Source organism: Malus domestica, chromosome 01, assembly GCF_042453785.1.
Source record: "Malus domestica chromosome 01, GDT2T_hap1".
Taxonomy (NCBI): Eukaryota; Viridiplantae; Streptophyta; class Magnoliopsida; order Rosales; family Rosaceae; genus Malus; species Malus domestica.
The window spans coordinates 11,434,996-11,440,995 of record NC_091661.1 but is presented as its reverse complement, the minus strand read 5'-3'; positions in this window follow the sequence as shown (position 1 = coordinate 11,440,995).

The following is a 6,000-nucleotide window of genomic DNA, read 5'->3' as shown; positions in this document are numbered from 1 at the left end:
TTAGTAAAAATATTGCTCGGAGTTTATAATGTCTCTAGTAACTATAAAACATCAACTCATATTTTAGTTAACCATAAATATCGAAACATAATATCAACGATCTAAATAGTCTATATCTGTTAAAAGATCTGTCTTCAAAAAACAAAATCTGAAAAACGAAACTCGGTGAGAGAAAAAAACGTAATCGATAATCGATGGTTAAATATAAACCTAAAGTTTATGGATTTTGGTGTCGAATTTCAAAGTTGTTCCCTTCACGAAAGTTGTAAAACTTATCATTATAAGTGATTATATATATTTTTAATGTGTTTTATAATGTTTTAATCTCACTTTTAAGAGGATAAAACATTTATGAGTGACTGTATGAGAGAACTTTGTTAGGTCATTGACTCTAAAATTGAAAGTCTATCTTTTTGCCTGTACTGATATTATCTAGTTGATTTGAATTTTGATTAACAGATCAAGTAAAATTACCCCAGTAATAATATTAAAACACGCTCATAATAAAAATAAATATAAAAATAAAACTTAAAAAAAAATTAATAGTGCCGATTTAGTCCTTGAATTATCATCTCAATGAAAATTAGGTCCCTGATGTTGGAAGTATGCCCACAAAGCCACTCATTTGATGTAATAGCTTTTTGGAATACTTAATGTATTAAACTTTTATATGTTTAATGAAGGGCAAAGCTTATTGTTAATCACTATTTATTGTATCATGTGTTTAAGCAATAAGGGAATCCAAGGGATGTATTTGATCTAAGAGACAAGTGATCTAAGTGAGTTACATTATTGAGACCATTCTCTTATGTTCATTCCTAAAACGTTCCTAGCCATAAGATTGCCAATTGGGCATTGACAATCCGCTGAGGTTAGTATGTGTTATGTTGACTCAAGCGTGAGTATGACTAGTCTCAAGTCATTTGGTGTTGGACACTAAGACAAACACATTGGTGCTCGAAAGAGTAATCGAGTACACTGAACTACGATCAAAAGAGAGTTCGAACATACATGTCATGTATGAACTCTAAAGTTGCAATATGCAAAGTAGTCCTTTGACCTGAGGCATCATAGATGTCTAATGGTTAGATCCTTGATCTTTGATCATGTCAAACGGCATTCCATCGGAGTGTCCACGGCATTGTTGGGGTCAAGCTATCTAGTCATGTAGACATATGAATGCACAACAAGGGATCTCTAACCTTCCATGGTGGAAGGAGAATACTCTAAGATATGATTCTAAAGTCTTTGGCCAAAGCAAATGAATATGACTTAGGAAGTTTGTTCCAAATCATATTCAAGGGAATCATATAGGAAAGTATCACATTGGATAGTAGACATGAAACAAACTATCACTTAAACAATGTGATTAAGAGTATTGTATTAGAGAATGACCGTATTGCATTGTAGTTGTAACTGGATAGGTTCTCCAACCAATTCTACTTAGCTTGGGTAACCATGATATTCTGCTAGGCGTCACTCATGGTTTGTGGAAGCCCTAATGGTTAGCAAACACTAATCAATAAAGGGAGAATTGAAATGTGGTTTCAATTCACAATCGATCGTTAAGAGTAACAATCGCCCACTGCCTCGTTAATTGGAACCTAATGGATCGTACACCGAGTAAGGATGTATGTGAAGAAATCAAATGAAATGGATAAGCAATTAAATGGTTTAATTGAAGAATGGTCAAGATTAATTAATTAGTTAATTAATTTTACGAAAGGTTCGTGTTGGGCTTATATGTTGGTTTTGGGTTTCGGGGCCCAAAAGCGTTTTGGTCCAAAAGGCCCATTATGTTTAAGTTGTATGACAACTAAAACAAAATGGGCAAATAGCCCAATAACATCAAAGAGGCCGGCCATTAGGGTGGATGGGCAAACTTGGATTAATTACAAGTTTGCCACTCACTTGTAATGAAGTATAAATTCAACTTTATAGCTTTATTTTCATTTGGGGTTTTCTAGTTGAAATTGGGTGAAACATTTTCTCTCCATTTTCTTCCAAGAGGCCGGCCACTAAGGGAAGGGACATCTAGTAATCTCTTCTTCCCTAAGTCATCCATATCATCTTCACAAGATACATCCTTGGTGAAGAGACTTAGAGACATCAAACTTTTGGTGTTTTGGAGAACTTATCCTCATTTCCTCAAATCTTCAAAGGAGCACTAAAGGGAGGAAAACACCAGGAGGATTCAAGGAGCTTGGAGGTGACTTGAAGGCCCTCCACTTGGGTGAATCCCTTGTGTAAACAAGGATGAGCTTCAAGGGTAAAGAAACTCTAAATCTTTACTTATCTTTACTGTTGTTAAAGAGTTTATTGGTTCACCATATACTAGGCTTTGAAAGTCATGGGTTTTATGAATTGTTTTTGAATGCATGTCTACTTTAAAGTGTTAATAGCTTGCCTATGTATTCAAATGTTCATACTTGTTCTTAGCTAGGACAAAAAAATTTCCTTCACCTGAATCATTTTTTTGGTAAAATAAGTCCCTAAATTCAATAAAAATTGTTAATTTCATCCCTACTATTATATTCAAAGTTATTTTATTCAATTTTTCGTTAACTTAAGTTACTTGACACACATTAGACTGTAATACTGTCATTTTTTGGCGTATAAGCCCTTAACATTTCATATAGGTTGCAAATCTAACATCTAATTTACCCTCCAAAATTAACTCTATATAATATTTCTTTATAAAAAATTATCAATTTACCCTTCAATGTGTATCACATGCAAGTAACATGACTTAAATTGAGGAAAAATTGAATATAGTAGCTTCGAATATAATATTAATGATGTAATTGGCAGGTTTTTATAATTCAGAGACTAATTTTTCTAAAAAAAATATTACAGGGACTAAATTCGCAGTTCCAATACCATAATACATATTTAATATACAATATGGCTTTTGTATTTTAAAGTAAGCTTTTTAATAGTTTAACTTTAAATTATCAAAATAATTTTTTCTTAAACTCGTTAAGGACCCGTTATTAATGAGTTCCTAATCGGTGACTCGATAACAACCCAATTAGTTATCGTGTTGACTTGAAACTCATTATTTTCATGTTGTGTTAACAGGTCGTGTAAGAAATTGTCAGGTTTACCAATAATACAAGTAGGATAACTTCTATTAGAGCTCTACAATCACAATGTACTACACAAAAATATGATATCTCTAGCATTTTCTTATTTATTATCACTGTTGATAAAATATAGTTATCTAGCCAGGGTTTCCATATACTCAATGGCCTCAATTGAAAATGTATGTGTATGTGTGAAAATATTATTGTACTTGATATGGTATATATGTTGCCATACTATATATAACAATACGAAGAATTAATCCAACTGGAGGTGTGGATGAATACAGGGTTTAGGATCATGGGCACACGCATTTAATACATATTTTATTTTGTAGGGTGCACTTCTTAATGTATTTTAATAATCTGAATCATCTATATCTTAGTACATCATTCATAGATCAACTTTGCAAAAAGTTAGATAAATCCAAAATCATTAAGACATCTATTTGTAAAGAAGAAAATGGATGAATACAGTTCTACAAAGAATCACTAAAGTTAATCCAACGGTCATATGGTTTTGAATTTGGGTAATTTATTTTTATAGACATGATATTAGAGATAAGACATAAAAGATAGACAGTTAAATCGTTAAAGTACATTAAAAAGTGGGTCCCACAAAAAAGTGTGTCAAAAAAGTGTCTTCGGATCTTAATGCTCTATGTATAACATAAATTTTCCCTATTCATGCAAATAGGATAGTGTTATGCTATCAAACTATTAATCATGACTATTAAGTGGGCAAAATACATCTAAATGTGCAAGTTTGATTAACAATTTAACAATATGCATGATATGTTAAAATATAGATTGTTTGTACCATATTATATCAGCACTAAAACCATCGAGTATCAGCCAACTAGAAAGTCTCAGGTATCCTCTAAAAAGTCTCTACTTCAACAGCCTTACCAAAGCACACAAAATAACCTCTCAAAAAGTGAGGACCTCAGCGTGGAGACTCTTATAATTAATGGGAGACTTATCTCCAACTTGAAGGTCAATTACAATGTGACAAGTGGCAATACTACATTAAGTGCATTTCATCCCACATTGTCCAAGTCAAGAAATCTTCTTCAACTTTGCCTCTATAAAATGATATATAATTTCTACTCCATTCAAAAGGTTAATCACTCTTACCAGTAAAGCATTATATTCCCACTAAACTTGCCCACATGACGCCTTAAATTGGAAAAGAAATGATAGAATTCGATCGAAAAATCCCTTGTATTAAGGCAAGAGTTGGACTAGTGTCGCCGTTTCCTACAAAAGAGCAGCTTGTGGGCCCTAATTGGGTCTAAGTAAGGAAATGATTCATTTTATTGCCAAATTTGTACCCTTTCAATGTCATTTTCTATCTATTCCGCCATCTGATCTCCATCATTAAAGAAGTGCTGCTAGATATACCGAGGGCATCATGATATATGATAATGCAGTATACTGTATATGTCACTTGAAATGGGCTTTGAAGGGTAAAGTGATGATGATTATTGATCGACTACCATATGTTCGTGGCATGAATTTCCGTCGGGGATGACTTCCTGGCCGACGAGCACACAGCTCCCCTGGGAGATTGGCGCCAGTTGAGGGCTGCTGTCGGGCTTCTGCTTTCCTGTCGGGCTTTGTCGGGCAAGTCTCGTCGGGCAAGACTCTTCGGGCAAGGCTGAAAGAGAAGGACAGCGTTAACTTTGAGAGGTGCCTTTGTGGGGCCTTAGGTGTAGGCCTTGAGGCTCACAGTCAAGGTTAACATTTTAGTGCTCAGGTGTGCCACTGCCATCTTCAGCATGGCAGATGTCGAATGGATGTCAAGTTTTAGTTGTGAATATGCATATGCCCGAGGAACCGTGTTAGGTATAACAAGTGCCTTTGTGGGGCCTTAGGTGTAGGCCTTGAGGCTTCCTGTCAAACTAAACAAGTACTTGAGCATATTATATTTGGTCTTTATGGTTGTCGGAGTCTTATAACTATTATATTTCTAATTATTCGAGTCTGAGAGGTAGAGTGAACCCAAATAGGTGCCTTTGTGGGGCCTTAGGTGTAGGCCTTGAGGCTTCCCATTAGAGTCCGTTCTTATACTCAAACCATCTATACCACATAATAGAATGAATCCAAATAAGTGCCTTTGTGGGGCCTTAGGTGTAGGCCTTGAGGCTTCCTATCAGAATCCATTCCATACTTAAGCGTTCTATGATAATCATGATATAATAGAAATAAAACCAAGAGGTAGGTCGATTACTTGCGCCCCAAGTAACTTCGGACTTCTCGTTTATTAAGGATTGTCGTGGATGGGTTAAGTCCACATAAAGTTCTTTTTTATGCCTTGAGGCCAAGGACTTTTAAACTAATCAGATTTACATGCCTGAGGGCTTAGGACTTGGATCTGATTTAAACACTGAAGATATATTCAAATCGGATCCAAGTACTGAGAAAGCTTTGTCATCGTGATTTTGCTAGAAACAACTTGCATATAACTGGAAATATACAACATATTGCTAGACTTTAAAGAAAGAGAAGACAAAGACAGAGCAAAGCAGGTCGGGCAAGATTAAACCTTATCAATTAAGGCTGATCGTCTTGCAGGTCCCTATCTTTGTAGTTCTGTCAAAGGTCTGAAAGCTTAGAGGGGGAGAGGGGAGAGGAGAATACAAAAGGTGAATCGATACTACAACAAGTTCGAACAAGGTAGCAGAGCTATTACAGAGGTTGGGAGAAAAGATTATCCCGCGGGGGATGAAGGCTTGGGCTGACTACAGCTTCGTTTTGAAAGGCAAATCTGGCTTTTTTAGCAGAGTTTGTGCTTTTGTTTGTTTGATTGAGTGTCCTTGTTCCTGTCTTCTCTTCCTCCTTTTATAGACGACTCGGTTTGGCTCCTGTAGCGACAGCTTTGCCCGAATGCGGTCTGAGGGTGATGACTCATCAG